Source organism: Podarcis liolepis, assembly GCF_965112155.1.
Source record: "Podarcis liolepis genome assembly, chromosome: 15".
Classification (NCBI taxonomy): domain Eukaryota; kingdom Metazoa; phylum Chordata; class Lepidosauria; order Squamata; family Lacertidae; genus Podarcis; species Podarcis liolepis.
Genome location: NC_139566.1, coordinates 7,601,394 through 7,624,152, shown reverse-complemented (window position 1 = coordinate 7,624,152; position 22,759 = coordinate 7,601,394). Strand labels below are relative to the sequence as shown.

At 43.8% G+C, this 22,759-nt stretch overlaps 2 long non-coding RNA genes across 3 annotated transcripts in view; one reads left to right on the top strand and one right to left on the bottom strand.

Annotated features, from left to right (window-relative positions):
• The first annotated feature begins 1,707 nt into the window (after positions 1–1,707).
• LOC310694399 lies at positions 1,708–2,541 on the top strand. Its single transcript, XR_014519662.1, has 2 exons — positions 1,708–1,819; positions 2,454–2,541. It is a non-coding gene; the product is annotated as an uncharacterized lncRNA (long non-coding RNA).
• LOC310694388 overlaps positions 2,449–22,759 on the bottom strand; it is a 123,374-nt gene continuing 103,063 nt past the window's right edge. Inside the window, exons 1-3 of one of the 2 annotated variants that reach the window (XR_014519649.1) lie at positions 6,756–6,983; positions 4,592–4,710; positions 2,449–2,568 (exon numbers count right to left, since the gene is read on the bottom strand). This is a non-coding gene — a long non-coding RNA (uncharacterized lncRNA). Of the gene's footprint in view, positions 2,569–4,591; positions 4,711–6,755; positions 6,984–22,759 lie in introns of those variants that run through there. The other variant, XR_014519648.1, reaches the window with a different exon arrangement.

Genomic DNA, 22,759 nt, shown 5'->3' with positions numbered 1-22,759 from the left:
TTCAGGCTTAACCAGTGCTTTTTTCAGGGGGGGGGGGACGCAGGGGTACGCATACCCCTAAACATTTTGTGAATCTAAGTTTGGCCTCATTGAGGGGCAGTATTTCAATATGAGTAAGAAAATGAGAGTACCCCTAAACATATTTTTTAAAAAAGAAAAAAAGCACTGGGTTTAACCCAGAAATTTATTATTTATACCCTGCCCATCCGGCTAGGTTTCTCCAGCCACTCTGGGCGGCTTCCAACGGAATATTAAAATACAATAACCTATTAAACATTAAAAGCTTTCCTAAACAGGGCTGCTTTCAGATGTCTTCTAAAAATCTGGTAGTTGTTTTTCTCTTTGACATCTGATGGGAGGGCATTCCACAGGGCAGATGCCACTACTGAGAAGGCCCTCAATACAGGACATCTCATTTTACATTGAAATAAAGAACTATCCCGTATTATACAGGACTCGTAGCATCTCTTGATGGGTGCCATGTCAATAATAAAACTGTTGTTGTTGATTCAGGTAGGTAGCCGTGTTGGTCTGACGCGGTCAAAATAAATGAAATAAATAAAAAATTGTCCAGTAGCACCTTAGAGACCAACTAAGTTTGTTGTGTGTTCAGACCCAGAGACCTCCCCCCCCCCCCCCGAAATAAAAACACATTTGCCTCAAATTTTAGTTTGGTTTTTGGCAGAATTTAGGTCACAACATTATTGATTACAGAAAATGAATGGTTGCATAGGCTCTGGTTTGACTAGCTCCCTGCACCCTTGCAGGTAGCACTGACCCAGAGCTCTATCATCGGTCAGCCAAGGGTGAACACCTGAAGTAGGTGGAAACCCCGGGAACAGACTCTGTTCACTCCCCAGATGCTCCCCTGGACTCAGGCATGGGCACAAACCCCTCACAGGGGTTGACCAAACCAAGTTGAGTCCCTGGATTCCTTTAACAGAATACCCTTCACAAAGGGGTGGCGAGACCGTTCTCCCATCCCTATCACATGAGCCAGTGCCTATCCGCAACCTTACAGGTTGTGACGATTTGCTACGTGGCAGGCAAAACCCAAATGGCAACAGCCAATCAGCCAAGTGGGGGAAATTCCTGCCGTGCCCCTGTCCCAACGACAGATGACACACGACGGCATAGCAAGGTCAATCGCAAAATGCCCTAAATATAGGGAGAGGTGGGTGGGTGTTCTGATGCACGAGCCGAAAGAGGAAGCTCTGGGTCACGTGCATAGGTATATATAGGCCCCTCGATCCATTGAGACAGCACACCATTGGCCAGACTAAACCCAGCAACGAGGGACCTACCAGTTGGGTGTTGTGGCTGTCCAATATACCCACCCACAACAAGAAGGTCAGCCTCCAGGTCTCACCACAACACATGCCCTCTTTTAAGGAGGATACGCTTTCTGGGTATAAGCTTTTGTGTGCACCAGACCCTTATATATAGTGGGAGGGTGGGGTGGGGTTTTTCTCCCACTATATATCAGGGTCTGGTGACTTGTGTTTCTGTGTATCTGAAGACGTGTGCATGCACACAAAAGCTTATACCCAGAACAAACTTTGCTGTTGTTGTTGCTGCTGCTGCTGCTGCTGCTGCTGCTGCTGTTGTGACTCAGCCTGAAAGCTGCAAGTGAGAATGTGAAATGAAAAGTCTGTAGAACCATATCACTTTAATTGTGAAGCTGATAAGTTAGATTTATTGGCTGGGGTGGGGTGGGGTGGGTGACAGTGGCATGAAAGAACCCATACATTAAGCAACTTCAGAAAGGGAAAGAATACCCTGCGGTGTAAATGAGCAAAAGATTAATGACTGGTTAAAGGTACACCGGGAAAGCAAATACATGACGAATTGAAAAAAAATTTAAAATATAATTTCCCCAAAACCCCTGAGTTGTTTCTTTTAGGTATGATTGGTAAAGAAATAAAGAAAATAGATCAAACCTTCGTTCAATATGCCATGGCAGCGGCGAGAATTCAAATTGCACAAAAATGGAAAACCTCTGATTTACCCACGGTCGGAGAGTGGCAAATGAGGTTATACCAATATATTGAACTAGCGAGACTAACCCAAAAAATAAGACAAAATAACACAGTCAAACTCAAAGACGAATGGAACAAATTTCTAATTTATATTGAGAGCATCCAGGGAATAAATAACTTATCAATCGACGATAACTAAAATCATTGATGTATAATGTTTTAGCAATACTGCAGAATTAATGCAAGATTATGTAACTCCTAAGCCGAGTCGGACGGAAGTACTGTATCTGTATTATTGTACGTTGTTTTTTCTTTCTTTTTTTTTCTCTTTATTTTTTTTTACTTCTCCACTTTCTTCCCTTTTTTTCTTACTTTTCTCTACGATGGAAATTTTTATGTGTGTATATATCTGAATAATGATGTAAAGTGTGTATCTTTCTTAAATAAAACTAAAAAAAAATAAAAAAAATAAAGGTACACCGGGAAAAACAGAGCTTCTTGGGAAACGGACAGCATCATAACTGTTTCAGGCCTGAAGAATGTCCAGAGATCCATCAATGGGTGGCAAGCTTCTATTATTCAGGGTCACCTGGATAGAAAGGAAGCAAAAAGGTACAAATCTAAGAGAGAGAGCATCAAAACAGAAAGGAGCATTGGGCAGTGAGGTCAAGGCGGAGTGGCAGAGATGTTGAGAGATCCTTGATCCAATCAAATTGGACTTGTCTGGAAGGGGAGTCTAGTCTCTGCATTTCTGACACCTGGGCCCATACACTCACCAGCCGTTACTCCAATATATGCACTTCACATACCACACACCCCTTCCTCTGGGGATCATGTTCCCATTCAAAAAAGGGGACAAGCTCATCCTTCTCTCAGTAAGAAAGCTGTCAGCACAACATTTCAGGCAATGGACCAAGAAGGGTGGAACCAGGGAGCCCTCCAGATACCTGGTTGGGGGTGCTGTTGTGGAGTACTGTACTGCCACATGTCATCATCATCATCATCATCATCATCATCATCATCATCATCATTATACCCTGCCCATCTGGCTTAGTTTCCCCAGCCACTCTGCACGGCTTCCAACCGAATATTAAAAACAATACAGAGTCAGACATTAAAAACTTCCCTAAACAGGGCCGCCTTCAGTTGTCTTTTAAAAGTAAAATAGTTGTTTATTGCCTTGACATTTTCTGGGAGGGCGTTCCACAGGGCTGGCGCCACTACCGAGAAGGCCCTCTGCCTGGTTCCCTGTAACTTGGCTTCTCGCAGTGAGGGAACCACCAGAAGGACCTCGGAGCTGGACCTCAGTGTCCGGGCTGGATGATGGGGGTGGAGATGCTCCTTCAGGTATAAAGGACTGAGGCCATTTAGGGCTTTAAAGGTCAGCACCAACACTTTGAGTTGTGCTCAGAAACATACTGGGAGTCATGAACTGGCAGGGCACCAGGGAAGGGGAAGGGGATCCCGGTGAGGGATGTAGCTATGATTAGTATACACTGGGACAAGTTGAAGATGGGGAAGGGGAGGTTGAGGGCGGAAGGCACTCAAGGAACTTCAGAAGATGCTGAAAGGGCAGCCACCAGTTCCCGGGAACCAGGGAAAGTCGACACATCATCAGAACCAAAGGTGGCCCCAGGTGATGGCCTGGGATTCAGACTTGGATGCTGAACCTGAGGGATCCCAGCCTGCACAGGGTTCCCCACCTCCAGAACCAGCTGAGCCGGGGCTGGGGCATGAGCCCAAAGGGTCCTCACCTGTGCTGGATCCTCAGGTGCAGGCACCAGCTGAGTCTGCTCTGGCTCCTGAGGTAATGGAGGACCCATTGCTGGCAAATGCTCCACTCTCAGCCCCGTCAGAGGAAGCTGAGGTTGCCTCTGGGTCCAGTAACCCTCCAGCCTCTCCTGAGCTGCAGAGGCTCAGGCCAGGAGAGGCGGAGGGAACTAAGTTCTCACAGAAGGAGTGCTCTCCTCCAGGCCAGGAGAGGCGAGTCACCTGAGGATTGGGGCCGCCCTATGCCTCAGGGCAGATAAAAGCTGGCCAGCCCCAGTCCCAAGTTGAGGGAGCAACATTGTTGGTTGCTAGTTCCTGCCTGAACCCTGTCCTGCTTTCCTGCCTGAGCTCCAGACCCGCCCTGGCTCCCTGCTTGCATGCCTGTTCCTGACTTCACCTGATTCCCTGCCCTGCACCCTGATTCAGCTGCTACGGACTGCCTCCACGTTGCACCTTTGACCACAGACCAGACTTGGACCTTGCCTTTCGGGTAACCCATGGGACCAGCACACCCCATCTGCATGAACACGGTGGGCTCTCAGGCATTGGGAACACTTTCAGAGGTAGGTGTGAGAACACAGCCCAGTTGACTGGTTGACCAGATCATGGGACTCCTTGGGTTTGAGAGAAGGTGTGTTTGAGAGAAGTCTGCTTTGGGACCTCCACTGGCCTGTGATTTTGGGACTGATCCTGGGATCCCAAACTTGGCTCTTCTGTAGAGGTGGGAACCTGACCTTATGGTTTGACTTTGAACCTTTCTTATTACAGTGGACCTGAACCTTTATTTGAACACCTCACTGTCTAGCATTGCCGTTGGGACTGAGGGCACTATGAGGACTTACGCATTGTTATGCCAGGGTTGAGCAAGTCGAGCATAAAGTTTACAGAATACACATCATGTGGAGAGAAATAGGCTATGTGTATGGGGACGTTGAGCTTCGCTGAAAAGGAGGCCATGAACCTGAAATAATGTGGGGTAGAACACATTATGTTAAAATTTAAGCAGGCAAATGCTGGTGTCTATAAAGGCCCTCTTTAAATTATGATCTTAATTGTACAGTTAAAGGCATTGTAGGGAAATACTTTTGAAAGCATTACAATTGGATAGATTAAATTATAATATACAGCTGCCAGAACTTTCACTTTTGTATAGATACCCCATTTTCGCTTGCCTTCTGCAACGTTGAGAAGAGAGGCCATTGCAAACATTTAAGGGGAGGGGGGAAACAGAAGTGGGGATCTCACTGGGGCTCCATCCATCATTTTCCCACCTGCTCCCTGCCCCCGCCCCCACAGGGAGAATGGGGACTCCGTTCCTCACCCACAGGTAGTACAACAAGGCAAGAAGACAAGGTACTGAGTATGTACTGAGTTGAATAGGCTCCAAAAGGCAGCAGTCTGATTGGTCCTAGAACACTAGGATTCTGAATGCAGCAGTCTGATTGGTCCGCAGGGGCCACCCAATCCAGCTCCAGGTGGAAGGGAATCCGCAATCTGATTGGCCTACAGGAGAATCCCAGAATTAGCCAATTACGTGGGGCCCATTGTGTAAATAATGTATATAAGGCAGACATTCTGGGGGAACTTCCATTCCTCCTCACCACTACGAGCTGAATAAAGAGCATGAAATCCACTCTCGACTCTGAGTATATTTCATAAAGGATGTGTGAACTACCTTTCATGAGCTGGACAGAGAGGGAAACAATGAGGCAGAGACCCTAGGTGCACAATTTTGAGTGGGCGCAACCATGCAGGTGGGCAAGGGGTGAGTGAGAGACCTTTGCAGTGAGACCAGCAGGGATGTCTGAAGAGTCTCATTCCAATTTCTATCTGAGACATAGATCTAGGAAAGCCAACACAAAGTGTGAGAATATGAAGGTACATGGGTTGACCTGATAGGTTTCCTGGGGCCATTTTTTTTAAATTTTTTTGCTTCAGATGACAGGCACCTTCCTCACCACCCATTTTTACTTTTGCTTGCAATAAAATAAAGGCACGCAATCACAGTAAAAAGTGGCATTCGTGGTGACGTGTGTCACCTGTCAGATCGCTGCAGCTCAATCGTTCTGTCATTGGTGTTGTGGTTCAACACTGAGCTACTTATTATTTGAACAAGAAATATTTACCTTTGGGGGGGAAGGGTAGGCCTCTGTAATCAACTTTAAAATCTAATTTCTTTGGTTTTGGACAAAATCTGTGAATCACACATCTCCATCTTGACTGTGAAAATGCCTCAGGTAAAGGGTAAAGGGACCCCTGACCATTAGGTCCAGTCACGGACGACTCTGAAGTTGTGGCGCTCATCTTGCTTTATTGGCCGAGGGAGCTGGCGTACAGCTTCCGGGTGATGTGGCCAGCAGGACTAAGCTGCTTCTGGCGAACCAGAGCAGCGCACGTAAATGCCGTTTACCTTCCTGCCAGAGCGGTACCTATTTATCTACAATGGTACCTTGGGTTACAGATGCTTCAGGTTACAGACACTTCAGGATACAGACTCCGCTAACCCAGAAATAGTACCTTGGGTACTTTGCTTCAGGATGAGAACAGAAATTGTGCAGCAGCGGCAGCAGGAGACCCCATTAGCTAAAGTGGTACCTCAGGTTAAGAACAGTTTCAGGTTAATAATGGACCTCCAGAACGAATTAAGTACTTAACCCGAGGTACCACTGTACTTGCACTTTGACATGCTTTCAAACTGCAAGGTTGGCAGGAGCAGGGACCGAGCAACGAGAGCTCACCCCGTCACGGGGATTCGAACCCCCAACCTTCTGATCCGCAAGCCCTAGGCTCTGTGGTTTAGACCACAGTGCCACCTGCGTCCCTTGTGAAAATGTCTATTTCAGCTAATTACCCACAGAAACTAAAGATGCTAACAGTTTCAAACAGCCCAACAATCCCAACTTAAACACAAGTCCCAACTATTAACATTTGAAAGCAAAAGCACAACAACACATTCCAAAGAGAGACATTCTTCCCCCAAGAGAGTCAGTTAAAAAGGGTTCATACCACCAGCAGCCGAAGAAGCCGACTGTGCGAAGCTGGAGGCAAAGGCTGCCAACAGACGCTGTTGGAACAGAGCTGTGTATGACATCCTTTTATAGTCTTCCATTCACAAGGTCAGAGTCCTGAGGTAGCCCTAAAGATCTAGTTGTTATATGCAGTCCCTGGATATTTACAACCCTGTTTTTTGACCATTAGTCCTGTGGGAGTTCCCTCAAACACATGCCAAAGTGATGCCTTTCATCTGATGTTATGCCGCCTCATTCGGAAAGACTTTGTTCTTGTTAATTGCTGTGTGAAATAATTTTCACACACACCCCACCCCCAGATGAGTGCTTTGGAGGTTTAATTTAAAAATAATGAGCCAATGATGGCTACAATCCTTACATAGAGAAATGTCTGGTGGCTGCCAAAATGGGCAGCTACCTGCTGCACTTTACTGTACTGTTTGTACTTTCTCGGGGCCTCCTGAACGGCATCAACACCACTGCCAATAGCTCTTGGAGGCGGAAGGATGTTTTAGTCATGTGCAGTTATGCTAGGCTTGAGATGGACGCAGCATTTTGGAAGTTCTCTCAGTTCCTGCCAATTCATTTGTGGTAGTGTTCGCAGGGGTAAGCAACCTAAGGCTTATGGGCCACAAGTGGCCCACAGGGGTCGTTTAGCCAGCCGTCGAGCTGCCCCCAAACCAAAACGGCCACTCGGCGAGTCCCTGCGTGCTACGCTAAAGCTGTGCGGCGCGGCGCGGCGCTGCGCAGGTACTTGCTTCTGCGGCGCCAGAAATGGCATCTGTGTAAATGCCAGAAATCTTGTCTGTGCAGACACAGACACCGGAAATCGTGGGTGCCTTCAGATGTCTTCTAAAAGTCTGATAGTTGTTTATTTCCTTGACATCTGATGGGAGGGCGTTCCACAGGGCCGTCACCACCACCGTAAAGGCCCTCTGCCTGGTTCCCTGTAATTTTGCTTCTCGCAGGGAGGGAACCACCAGAGCTGGACCTAAGTGTCCGGACTTAACAATGAGGATGGAGATGCTCCTTCAGGTATTCTGGACAGAGGCCATTTAGGGCTTTAAAGGTCAGCACCTACACTTTGAATTGCTATTGGAAACATACTGGGAGTCAATGTAGGTCTTTTAGGACCGGTGTTATGTGTTCTCAGCAGCTGCTCCCACTCACCAGTCTAGCTGCCACATTCTGGATTAATTGCAGTTTCCGGGTCACCTTCAAAGCTAGCCCCATGTAGAGCGCATTGCAGTAGTCCAAGTGGAAGATAACCAGAGCTTGTGCTACTCTTGCGAGACACTTTAAATAACTGCATTTACTAAATCTTTAGCCCATAAGGGGGATTGTTGGCATTCTCTAACTACTCTTGAATCCTTAATTGTTCCTATATCTCTGATTTCTAAAGGCTTGGTATCCAGTATTTACAAATTACTAATAAGCCAGGCAATTGGTATCCAGTATTTACAAATTACTAATAAGCCAGGCAATTGGCTTTCCATCAGGTCTTACGATAGCCTGGGATGGTGACCTTAAATATCAAATTGAAGAATGTAAGTCAGATAAATGGGATCAGATTTTGGTAAATGATTCTTTAAAAACTGTATCTTCTCAAAATCCACTTTAAAAATCATACTTAGGTGGTATTTGCTTCCAGTATGCCTTTCCAAAATCAATACAAATATTTCTCCACTTTGCTGGTAGGACTGTAAGACTATAGGAACTTATTTGCACATATAATGGGAATGCGAGGTTTTATATAATTTTTGAATAAAGGTTTTTACCATTATCTTTCAAAACACAAATCAACCATTAACACCAGATCCAGCCTTGACCTTGCTTTCAATAGAAAGCAATACAAATCCCAGAATAAGTCACTGGTCTTTTTATTATTAGCGGCAAGAAGAATGTCAATAGCCAGTCAATGGAAATTTGCTTAACTCCATTGACTGATTATTGGTTTCGTAGATTCTGGGATATCTCACGCAGAGACAACTAGAAAGGTAGCCAGGAAAAATCTAAATCAGATTATTTTTATGCTATCCGGTTTAAATTTTTGATGTAAGTCAATGCAACAAAGAGCCCCCAGTGGTTCAATTAAGTCTGTGGAAAGAATATATTTTAGAAGATTAGGATTAAGTGATTTCTTGAAGCCTCGGGTTGTGTTGGCCCATTTAGTCTAGGGTTACCAGACGTCCCCATTTCCCGGGGACAGTCCCTGGATTTGTGAATAAGTCCCCGGACAAATTCCATCCCCGGAATGTCCCCGGATTTCATCTAATGTCCCCAGGACAGTTGGCTCTGGCTGGCTTCAGGAACTGCTCGGAAGTCCCCATATGATGGTGGTGCAGGGGCTCAAAGATGCAGCTTCCGGGCTTCCTCCACCTTCCCTGACCCCAGCAACTAAGGGGATCCCTCAGCTGGGAAGGGAGGCTTCCCGTTGCCTAATTAAGAGACCCTGCCCCCTCCTGTTTTCAGGCAAGCTCTGATAGACAGCATGAAGCCTCCCTTTAACAGCTGAGAGATCCCCGCCCCCTCCTGCTTGCACACAAGTAGGATTGGGTCTGCTCCGATGGGAAGGGCGGCATCGCGCTGCCCGAGCCTCACCGTCACCACCACTCTCAGCCCTCCTTCTCCGCCTTCCATGCCTGACCTACCGAGCACCGCTTCCCCACCACCACCAAAGAACCAACAACTCGGGCTGCCCAGGCTCATGGAGAAAGGAGATAGAAGCCTCGGAGGAAGGGGCTAACGTGGCGGTTGAGGTCAAGGCAGCGGCCGCCTCTCTGCCACCACCATCGCTGCAGCATCAACGTCCCGAACATGTAGTATTTATTTATTTAAAGTGTCCCCGGATTCATTGAAAGAAATCTGGTAGCCTTAGTCCAGTATCCTGTTCTCACAACCGGATGCCTGCACAAAATCCGCAAGCACAACAAGGCTCTCCCCTCCTGCAGTTTCCAGAAATTGATATTCAGAAGCATTGCTGCCTTCAACCAAACGGAGTTCCTTTTTAATTACAGTCAACAAGACTGCTGTATCGAGGTTTCAGTAATACCCATCCTTTAATGCATAATGAATTGACTACTTGGGTAGGTGCCAAAAGGATCAAAGGAAACATTCACAATTCTTTGCCAGGCTCTCATAACTGTAATGAATAATAATGAGGAAGTATCGCGTGTGCCCTGGAGCGAAATATGTGAAAGATTATCTTTGCAATACTCTGAGAGGCAGGCGGCACGTCGAAAGTACAAACAGTACAGCAAAGGCAAAAGGCAACTGTTCCATTTGGCAATTGCCGCTCCACTACAACCGTAGCCAGCACCACCTTATTAGTGTTATTTTATTACACCTCCAAAGTATTAATCAAGGGGAGGCAGAAATCATGCCACACCGCAATTAACAGGACAGGGAGTCTTCCCAAATGACACAGCAGCAAATGAAAGGAGTCCTCTTGTGATGGTGGTTGATGGGACTCCCACAGAGCCAAAGGTCACAGACATGATCACAAGTATACAGGGATTTTTAAAAAATATTTTTTAATGGTTTTTACAATAACAGATTCAAAATAATAAAACGAGGGGGGGAAACTATTACCATATCCATATATGAGATTCTCTGGCTCTTGTGACTTTCCCCCATTGCCTTTCTAAAGCTACATATCACTACGTTCTCCACAGTTTCCATCTCTCTGAATTATCCATATTTTTCATTTCTTTACAAGTTGTTTTTAGAGTCCTGCTAACGTTTCTATTTGTTTACAATGGTCTCCTAAGTAAATTACACATTTCCCCCATCCTTTTTAAAATCGTTATCTTCTGGATTCCTGAGTCTCTCAGACAGTTTTGCCATTTCAGCGCAGTCCAGCAGTTTGGCTTCCCATTCTTCCTTGGTCAGAACTGTTGGTTCTTTCCATCTTTGGGCTAGTAGCATCCTTGCAGCCATTGTCACACACATAAACAGTCTTTTCTGGTCTTTTGGGATATTGGAACCTGTAATTCCTAATAGAAATGCTTCTAGCTTTTTGACAAATTTTATTTTAAACATTTTTCTTCAATTCATTGCATATAAATTCCCCAAAAGACTTTATATTGCATGGCCACCACATATGACAAAAGATACCCTCGTTTTCTATGCACTTCCAACAAATATTGGAGCTTGTTCTATACATTTTGGATAACTTAGTAGGAGTCAGATACCACCAGTACATCATTTTCATATAATTTTCTTTGAGTGTGCAACATGCTGTGAATTTCAAATCTGTTCTCCATAGCCTCTTCCAATCTGCCATTTGTATATTATGTCCTAAGTCCTTTGCCCAGTTTATCACAGCCGATTTAACCTGTTCATCCTTTGTATCCTTTCATTCCGAACCAAGTTACATGTACATTTTACATTGTGGGAGGCTCTGTGTTATTTTTAATTAGTTTGTAGCATTATTGTTTTTCTCATGACTGTTTCAGAGCCAAAATCATTGCTGAATCGTGGCAAACATTGCAGAGGAACGCCTGGTATCTGCCAGCTCAGTGCCATCCAATTCCATGTCTGCGCAATGTGCATATGTATTCAGTGTCTCTTCTTGTTGTTGTTGTTGGGGAGAGATGGGGACTACCACTAGCTCTTGAGGGAGCTGGAAGATAAAGGAGATGATCAGAGAAGCCTCCATCTTTTCCCTTTTTCTCAGACTTTCGAGATAAAAAATCCCAACTGCCTATATTAACAAAACCATTGAAAACATAGGGGAAGGGACAAGTCTACCATCTTCTTTGTAGCTGTTACTGTGTGTGTGTAATTATGATCTCTTAGAAATTATTTATATGGAAAACATATACCAGGCTAAACAATAGCAGATATCAAGAGAGGCATATATCAAGCAAACTACAAGGAACATTGCAGATGAAAATACTTATTGACCCAGCAAATTATAGGCCGATTAGCTTATTAAGTGTGATTAGTAAACTCTACTCAAAGCATCTGCTTAATAAGTTTACAGAATGGCTAGAGAATGAAGATATCTTGGCAATAGAACAAGTGGGCTTCAGACCCGGAAGGTCCACGATAGATCATTGTCTAACGTTACAACATCTCATCGACAAATACAAATCAGGAGGGCAGGCCTCACTATATGCTGCCTTCGTCGAGCTAAAAGAAGCATTTGATACAGTCTCCAGAACCAGACTCTGGGACAGCCTACAGGGTACCAATATTGATAGAAGGCTCCTCCTCTTAATTCAGGGACTGCACACAAACACGGCTCTTAGAGTCAGGTGCCGCTCCCTAGGACACCTAACGGACTCTATTAAAACCTTCAAAGGTGCCTATTGGCCCCTCTGCTATTTAATTTCTGTCTAAATAACTTAGTATCTGCACTCAATGACTCAGAACTCTACCCGCCAAAGCTTGCAAATCGGCATATTTCGGTCCTGCTATATGCCGATGGTGTGGTAATTCCATCTAGAACCCCCATTGGACTCAAAAGAGCACTAAGAAAGCTCACAACAACATCATGTCTCAAAATCAACTATCAAAAGACCAAGATACTTGCTTTTGGGATAAAACCAAAGCTTAGAAGCTGGGAACTCCAAGGCCATAAACTAGAACAAGTCACAAACTACAAGTATCTAGGAATGGTGGTATAGGCCTTAGGAACCAACAAACTACGCATAAACTCCATCAGGAGTTCAGCGGGGGGGAAACGCAAATTGTATCCTTAAATTCTTCAGACCACAAGGGGGCTTCTTCGTCCCCGCAGCTCTAAAATTATACAAGGCCAAAACTTTGGCACAACTCCTCTATGGTTCCTTTTTGGGCCCGCCTTCCTCTGCTTTCTCCCCACTTGAGAGAGTTCAATCTAGACTTCTTAGAGCTCTCCTCCAAGTCCCCAGATGTGTCTCAAATGCATGGGTTAGATTGGAAACGGGGATGATGAGAGTGGAGGCTAGCATCAGCCTAACATCAATCTGCAAATGGCTGACATTGAACCTGCTCCCCCAAGGGATAGCCCCATTGATCCTCTGTGACCAATTCCAGTCACGCTGGCAAACTGCAGTCCTGAACACCCTCTGGAAACTTGGTTTTGCCCCTCAAGTCTGGGCTTGGGCCAGGCAAAAGCTATGGTCAGGCAAAGTATATTAGACACCAAGAGACAGCAGGACTGTGCAAGGTGCCCCGACTATAGAACTGGAGAAATCGAAAGATATATAGCCGCACCGGCAGCATATCTCTTCTTTCTCGTTTCTTGGGATGCAAGAAGGGCCTTTACACTCGCCAGACGCTCGGCTCTTCCCTCGCCGGTCCTGGGTGGAGCTTTTAGAAAAGTCCCCTATGCTCAGAGACTTTGCACCTGTCCATTGGGAGAGATAGGAAGCCCAGGACACTTGTTCTTTAGATGTCCTTCTTATGAAGAGGCACGTAGTAAGATCAAGGATCCCCTACTGGTGAGGCTCGCTGACCTCCCGCAAAAGCAAAAAATTGACCTTTTGCTGTTAGGCAAAGACAAGAAGATGACCGGGATGGTCGACAGATTCTGTGTACAGATCTGTAGGCGCAGACCATCACCCAACTCAAAATAGTCCAGCAATACTTATTGTTTTTGGAAATGAAACCCCAGAAACATTGAGATTTTGATTAAAAAAACTGGGCATTTTAAAATCTGAAAACAATGGATGTCACCAGTGCTTTTTTCCCTAAAACAATGTCAAGGGCTACTCTGGTTTTCCTAATCATATTGAAATACTGCCCCTCAATGAGGCCAAACGTAAACCTTAAACACAAATTGTATAGGGGGGGTGTTCCCCTGCCTCCCCCCAGAAAATAAACACTGGGTGTGACCCATATTTGTGTCCTTTTGTGTAATTTTTTTTTTTGGCGTCCTTTTGTATAATCCAATAACATAAGGGTTGGGACATGGTGCCATTAGTAATTAAGGATATGTGCTTCCAACAAAGGCATCCAACCAGGGACTATAATAATCTACAATGAAATATGAACTCTTGAATGAGATTACACTCTTCCCCCGAGGGGTTAATCATTGAAAGAAAAATGTTTGTGAGATTTCTAGGCATTTCTGCCAAGTGCCCATTAGGAAAGAGCAATGCTGACTCAAGGCGTGGAAGCCAAAAGCAAACGGTATAAATGCTCCAGACATTTCTGTCTTCCTCACCAGAGTCTTCCAGCTTCCCTTGACTTCGGTTGCTCAGACTTTCCTGCTCTTGGTAAGTTGTCTTTAAATCAAAGCTTTAATAGTCTCTAAGGTGCTACTAGACATTTATTTTATTTTATTTTTGAGGAGCAGGGTAATTAGAAAGTTGCAGGCTTTCACATTTGCCTCATAGATTTGGTGTGAATCGCAGTGGAAACATGAAAATACTTACATAGCTGGAATAGTATAATGGATTTGTTTTAGCCTGAGTGGATTGTCTAATCCAGGGACACAAAGTGCATTACGAGGAATGAGGATTCACTCTATTCACATACTGAGGGTACTACAGTCGTACCTTGGTTTTTGAACAGCATAGTTCTCAAACGTTTTGGTTCCCAAATGCCGCAAACCCGGAAGTGACTGTCCCAGTTTGTGAACTATTTTTGGAAGCCGTACATCCAATGGGGCTTCTGTGGCTGCCGATCGGCTGCAGGAGCTTCCTGCATTCCATCAGAAGCCGCGCTTTGGTTTCTGAATGTTTCTGAAGTCAAATGGACTTCCGGGATGGATTCTGTTCGACTTCCGACGTATGACTGTACAGGAGAGTTTTTTTATCTGACTAAGCCTTTAACAAAGTAACCAATGACCACCTAAGGTCACTCTTTGAACTTGTATACCCCCCTCCTCAAATTTTTATTTTGACTCACCTCATGCTGTTGCTATACAGGAGTGTGAGGAACGAAGACCTCATTCTCCCCACAAAAAGGGAGGAAAAGTTGGGAGGATGAGGGGGTTTGGGGGTTTTTTTTGTGCCTGTATATCGCCTTGCTGAAAATCTATCTGCTTGTTATATTTTACTATTTACTGTGATGTAACTGGACACCACTTTCAGAAAAGATTGCTCATAGTATTTATTGATGCAAAATTTGTAATTAAAACAGAATCCAAGTAGACATTAGTGTACACCATCTTAAACACTTTCATGTTATTTTTTCCAGATTCACACCAGTTGTTCTACGATGACTACAGCTGAAATGATACTCATTTTGAAAATATACATATCTATTCAAGCAATCATATCTACTGACTGATGCAACCAAATTCTTTTGCTTACAATCTCCCTCATTGATGGCACTCCCTTCTCTGTTATTTTTTTCCAGATTCACACCAGTTGTTCTACGATGACTACAGCTGTAATGACACCCATTATGAAATGCAGCATGCCTATTGAAGTAATGACGCGGGCAGCCGACGGAACACTTAGGCCAATGACAATGTGGGTAGAGATGGAGATTGATGTTATGAAACAGGGAACAAACACGACTCTCCCCAGTCTCACCCCTGCCCAGATAACTCAGGCTAGCATGCATGCTCCTTCATCAGCAATGCAGCTGCCTTCACTGATGCACCCAAATTCTTTTGCTTACAATCTCCCTTCTCATCCAGCGACAGTTCCTATAATGAGACGAAGATGAGCTTGTCTCTCTTTCGAATGGGATTGTGATCCCCCACAGGAATGGGGTGTGGGGAATGGTACCTGAAATGCACACCATGGATCAACGTCTAATGGCCATTTGTCATGGATGCTGTAGTTGAGATTTCTGCATTGCAGAGGGTTGGACTTGATGGCCCTTGTGGTCCCTTCCAACTCTACAATTCTATGATTGTATGGTGTCAGGAATGCTGAGCCTCCACCATCCAGACAAACCAGAATGGATTGGATCAAAAGGTTGCTCAGCATCTCTGACACTCTCGCCTACACATCCTTGATCAATGCTTCTTTGAGCTTTCCTTCTATCTCTCTTTAGCATATCCTTTCTGTTTCCTTTCTATCACTCATTGATGGCACTCTTAATATGCTTCAGGCCTGCAAGAGTTCTGATGCTTCCAGTTCCCTGAGAATCTCTTCCTTCCCCTGTGTACCTTTGCCTTGTGTCAATTATAAATTCATCTGTCACTTTGTCATTTAACTCTTTTGTGGCTGAAAGGATTGTCGACCTATTTGAAGCCGCTCACCTAACAAATGCTCTCATGATCTCCTCTTTCCACTACAATAAACACTATCTATCTGCATCATAATTATATTTTTGGTTCTGTTCATTTTTCATTTCTTTTACTCATTCTTAGGTTTCACTCCTAGGCATGGGGGGGGGGGGAATGTCTATCTTAGATACATTATTTCCAATAGGTCTACACTGAGTAGAACGTAGCTGGCTACAGCACTACATCTAAAAAGAACAGCCCCCATATATAGTATAAAAAGGGTCCTCACATGTAATAATACAAATCAGAAATGTAGGGAACATCATGGCATGGTTAGTTATTTCAGCAGCAGCAAACACCAGTGCAATAAGTTTTAGGTAGTTATGATTTTATATATTTGGATGTGAGGGCAATCTGGCTGCAACATCCATTGTCCCATTGATTGCCACGGTTGATTCGGCTGATCTGGCTAGCTAGGCAAATGCAGTGGCATAGCGTGGGTTGTCAGCACCGGGGGCAAGGCAAGTAATTTGCGCCCCCTAACCCGCCGCCGCTGCCAGCTTCTTCTTGCTGCTGCCTGGGCTGGTCTGCTGTGGTTCTCTCCCGCGCTCAGCACTGCGCTGGGTGGCCGCTGCACTGTCCCTCCCCCAGATAGTCCCTCACTCTCTCTCCGCACCGCACGCCTGGCACCCACCCCCTCCACAGTGGGCGGCGACCCAGCGGCTCGGATTGGATTCGCACAGCCAGCACTGCAGTGAGAGAGCGTGAGTGAGCCAGGTAGGGGCAGAGTGTTGTGAGTGCGAGCGAGCGCCCCCAGATGTTGCGCCCGGTGCGGCAGGCACCCCCCTGCACCCCCATGCTATGCCACTGGGCAAGTGTCCCCTCCCTCCCTCATCGGTCAATGTGCACCCCCTGTCAGTACACCTTTGAGCCGATGCCAATGACTGGGCTGTACAACTGGATCTGCCATGACTGGGCTAGGAGACTGGAGCACTTCTAGAGACCTTCCACTCCTGGAAATCAGGTCTAAGTGAACAGAACCCACAACTTTGAGTTGTGAGCACCAAACTCAGCAGAGTATAAACAACACGGAAAAAAGCTGTGAAGCAGAACTTCTTTTATTTCTAATAGCTACTGCAAGCTAAAACTCAAGCGCTACTGGCTTGAATGAGTGTTACAGCTCCCACTCAGCCATCTAATCTCTACATAGATAACACTCAGACTCCCCACAGAGTCAGGCAGGAGAGGAAGAAGCGAAGAGCAGTTTCCTCCCCCTCCTTTCTGAAAACATCATATCAGGAGATTCTCGCAATGGAAGGGGGTGAAAATAACCACACACACACACACACACACACACACCCTCAAAGCTGCATACTCGGTGAAAGAGGATGGCCATCCCAGATAGGAGTGCACTGTTCTTTGGTCAAGGGCATACAATACTTGAATGGAGATAAGGGGAAAAGAAGGTGTGCTCTTTCCGCCTCGCTACCTCTCTCGCAGAACTAAAACATGGCTAGGGAAAGATTCAATGCACCCCAGAGAAAGGGAAAAATGCCAGTTCCCTATGCGTGTGTCAGATGTACATTCCAAACCTGAAAGTGCACTTCATTCAGCCAGGAATGATTGGAAGAAGCCCAGAGAGAGTTGCACATTCTGCCTGGGGACATTGTTCTATGATGAGCGCTTTTAACTGGGTGCCTAGTGAAGTACATGACACAGAGGAGTGATCATCATTTCATGTTTAGCCAGCCTCTCTCAGCTCCATCAGACCTTACAGTGCAACATCAGAGGGTCCTTAAACATGTATTTCAAAGATTTGCAACAGGACTGTGAAGAGGTTCTGACGTTTGCTGTCACTCCCTGCTTTGCTCAGCAGCTAGGACACCAAACATAGCTGGGAGCCAGTGTGGTAAATAAGGGTGCTGAAACTGTCCTCTGTAAGTAAGGGCATCATTTTAGAGCATTCTGGCTGGATCCTGTCAAGAAGAACTTTGCTGGGGGGACTGGGGCATCATGCAGGTATACAAGCAGAAAACAAAACCCCCAGATGGTTTAGAGATAAGTAAGGGGGCATTTGTGAGGGCAAGTGGAAGAGGAGGAGGAAAAAGTGTTAAGTTGTGGGTGAACATATCAAACAACACAGCGATTATTGAAACAGCTCTTTTTTTATTCAGAGGCCAGAACAGAACTGAGCTGAAGGGCTCAGTCAGCCTGCATATATAGAGCTCCAGTACAACGTTACTCTAGCAACTTTCTAAAACTATCCAATCACTGAACGTAACTTTCGATCCTTCATTTGCATAAGATTCTACGGTATCCCCCTGCTGGCCCAGGGTGAGAATTTCAGTACATAACAAAAAGAGTCAACCCACAAAAGGAATCTGAGTTATGTCAGCAATGATAATGTGGATGGGAACACTACGGCACAGTACAGGAGCTAAAATCCAAGACACAGGGATTAGAGGAAGAAAAACCAAGAGGGTTCAGGCAGAAGGGTTGGAATTGAGAAAAGGCCAGGAAAAATTAAAGAGGAGGTGGCGGAGGCTAATGTCTCCCAGGAAGCAGCCTGCGATGCGATTGCGGTTTTGGAAATGTGTCAGAAGGATATGATTCTCTGTCTTAAAGGAATTTCAGAAGAACCAGAGGAAGATATAAGGTCCAAATTGATTAAGGAGTTGCTTAATTAGATAGAGGTACAGGAAGAACTAATGGAAAACTCATTTGATTAAATCTTCTGAATTAAATCAAGCTTTGCAAAGGTGAAAAAAAGTTACCAGGAGACTGTCTGGTAAATTTCAATTTACGCCAAATCAGAGACCAAATATTACAAACGAACTATCAGAATAGATTACAGATAGGAGAGAAAAATAAAATTAATCTAAAATAAATTGCCTTCCAACTGCTAAAAATCCCAAGCTAATTCCAATTTTTTGACAGATGCTCTAAGAAATAAGCAAATTCCATATAGATGGGAATTCCTGAAGGGAGTTTCTTTTACATATAAAAATAAGAAACAACGATGCAGAGATATATCTGAAGCGTAGAAATTTCAGATGAAAAATTTAATATAAGAATTAGGAAAAGGGATGCTCGGGACAGGAACAGAAAGGGGGATAGAGGAATTATCTGAGGATAGCAATGATAAACAGGAAGAAGAGGAAGAGTAATAAAGACATTATTAAAGCAGGAATAATAATAAAATTATTTTTCCTTATATTAAACCAGAATGGCAGATTAAAAATACTAACTTGGAATGAAAATGGCTTAAATCAAAAATACAGTGTGATTACCTAACAATCCCTCCCCAAGAAGAACCGTTGCACAATTTACTACAGCGGGATGATTAAGAACGGTGTGGAAATGAATTACTAACCAATGGCTTGGTTTATGGAGATCTGGAAAAGAATAAAAGGCTTTTGGAATGACGCAGTTATAAAAAGAGAGTCGCCATGTTGGCAGGCTTTGTTGCAGGATTGATGATCAAGGGGGAGGAAGCCATGGCTTTGTTATTATTTTGGACTGCTGGCAGAACCCTCTGAGAAGATCGAGAAAGGAGTGACAGGCCTGCGAAGATTAATGAGCAGACGGTAAGATTGTTTTTTCTATGGGAGTGATGAAATGCATTTGCCGTCTGAATATGACGCTTGGATGAATGGAAAAACCCACACAGGATTATAAAAATGCTTGTTTTCAACTCGCTTGTGGAGACTATCAGAGGTCACAAAGAGAAAGGAAAAATATACAAAAACAACAAGAAGAGATGAGGAAAACAACAAAGAGAGGATTGGACAGAATTGTGAACATTATTTGGACAGAACTGTGAACATCAAAGCAGCAGCAATAAGATGATCGGATCTCTTTCGGAGCTCGAAATATGGGTACCCCAACAGAAATTTAAAATTTGGCTCTGTAATTTGGAATTAACGTGATTTGATTGGTTTGTTAATAAAAATTATTTTTAAAAAAATAAATAAATAGAAAAATACAAGGAACATTGGAGATGAGAATACTTCTTGTTTTTTCAATATAAAACCCCAGAAACCTTGAGATTTTGATTTTTAAAAATTGGGCATTTTGAAATCTGAAAACAATGGATGTGATCCATATTTGCATTCATTTCTATAATCAAATAATATAAGGGTTGAGACAAGGTGGCATTAGCAATTAAGGATATGTGCTTCCAACAAAGGCATCCAGCCAGGGACTATAAGAATCTATAGTGAAATATAAACACTTGAATGAGATTACACTGTTCCCCCATGGGTTTAATTATTGAAAGAAAAACTTTGTGAGCTTTCTAGGCATTTGGGCAGAACCCTGACGTTTGCTGTCACTCCCTGCTTTGCTCAGCAGCTTAGATACCACACACAGCTGAGGAGAGGGAGCCAGAAGAGTGGTAAATAAGGATGCTAAGACTGTCCTCTGTAAGTAAGGGCAGCGTTTTAGAGCATTCTGGCTGGATCCTGGCAAGAAGAACTTTGCTGGGGGGACTGGGGCATCATGCAGGTATACAAGCAGAAAACAAAACCCCCAGATGGTTTAGAGATAAGTAAGGGGGCATTTGTGAGGGCAAGTGGAAGAGGAGGAGGAAAAAGTGTTAAGTTGTGGGTGAACATATCAAACAACACAGCGATTATTGAAACAGCTCTTTTTTTATTCAGAGGCCAGAACAGAACTGAGCTGAAGGGCTCAGTCAGCCTGCATATATAGAGCTCCAGTACAACGTTACTCTAGCAACTTTCTAAAACTATCCAATCACTGAACGTAACTTTCGATCCTTCATTTGCATAAGATTCTACGGTATCCCCCTGCTGGCCCAGGGTGAGAATTTCAGTACATAACAAAAAGAGTCAACCCACAAAAGGAATCTGAGTTATGTCAGCAATGATAATGTGGATGGGAACACTACGGCACAGTACAGGAGCTAAAATCCAAGACACAGGGATTAGAGGAAGAAAAACCAAGAGGGTTCAGGCAGAAGGGTTGGAATTGAGAAAAGGCCAGGAAAAATTAAAGAGGAGGTGGCGGAGGCTAATGTCTCCCAGGAAGCAGCCTGCGATGCGATTGCGGTTTTGGAAATGTGTCAGAAGGATATGATTCTCTGTCTTAAAGGAATTTCAGAAGAACCAGAGGAAGATATAAGGTCCAAATTGATTAAGGAGTTGCTTAATTAGATAGAGGTACAGGAAGAACTAATGGAAAACTCATTTGATTAAATCTTCTGAATTAAATCAAGCTTTGCAAAGGTGAAAAAAAGTTACCAGGAGACTGTCTGGTAAATTTCAATTTACGCCAAATCAGAGACCAAATATTACAAACGAACTATCAGAATAGATTACAGATAGGAGAGAAAAATAAAATTAATCTAAAATAAATTGCCTTCCAACTGCTAAAAATCCCAAGCTAATTCCAATTTTTTGACAGATGCTCTAAGAAATAAGCAAATTCCATATAGATGGGAATTCCTGAAGGGAGTTTCTTTTACATATAAAAATAAGAAACAACGATGCAGAGATATATCTGAAGCGTAGAAATTTCAGATGAAAAATTTAATATAAGAATTAGGAAAAGGGATGCTCGGGACAGGAACAGAAAGGGGGATAGAGGAATTATCTGAGGATAGCAATGATAAACAGGAAGAAGAGGAAGAGTAATAAAGACATTATTAAAGCAGGAATAATAATAAAATTATTTTTCCTTATATTAAACCAGAATGGCAGATTAAAAATACTAACTTGGAATGAAAATGGCTTAAATCAAAAATACAGTGTGATTACCTAACAATCCCTCCCCAAGAAGAACCGTTGCACAATTTACTACAGCGGGATGATTAAGAACGGTGTGGAAATGAATTACTAACCAATGGCTTGGTTTATGGAGATCTGGAAAAGAATAAAAGGCTTTTGGAATGACGCAGTTATAAAAAGAGAGTCGCCATGTTGGCAGGCTTTGTTGCAGGATTGATGATCAAGGGGGAGGAAGCCATGGCTTTGTTATTATTTTGGACTGCTGGCAGAACCCTCTGAGAAGATCGAGAAAGGAGTGACAGGCCTGCGAAGATTAATGAGCAGACGGTAAGATTGTTTTTTCTATGGGAGTGATGAAATGCATTTGCCGTCTGAATATGACGCTTGGATGAATGGAAAAACCCACACAGGATTATAAAAATGCTTGTTTTCAACTCGCTTGTGGAGACTATCAGAGGTCACAAAGAGAAAGGAAAAATATACAAAAACAACAAGAAGAGATGAGGAAAACAACAAAGAGAGGATTGGACAGAATTGTGAACATTATTTGGACAGAACTGTGAACATCAAAGCAGCAGCAATAAGATGATCGGATCTCTTTCGGAGCTCGAAATATGGGTACCCCAACAGAAATTTAAAATTTGGCTCTGTAATTTGGAATTAACGTGATTTGATTGGTTTGTTAATAAAAATTATTTTTAAAAAAATAAATAAATAGAAAAATACAAGGAACATTGGAGATGAGAATACTTCTTGTTTTTTCAATATAAAACCCCAGAAACCTTGAGATTTTGATTTTTAAAAATTGGGCATTTTGAAATCTGAAAACAATGGATGTGATCCATATTTGCATTCATTTCTATAATCAAATAATATAAGGGTTGAGACAAGGTGGCATTAGCAATTAAGGATATGTGCTTCCAACAAAGGCATCCAGCCAGGGACTATAAGAATCTATAGTGAAATATAAACACTTGAATGAGATTACACTGTTCCCCCATGGGTTTAATTATTGAAAGAAAAACTTTGTGAGCTTTCTAGGCATTTGGGCAGAACCCTGACGTTTGCTGTCACTCCCTGCTTTGCTCAGCAGCTTAGATACCACACACAGCTGAGGAGAGGGAGCCAGAAGAGTGG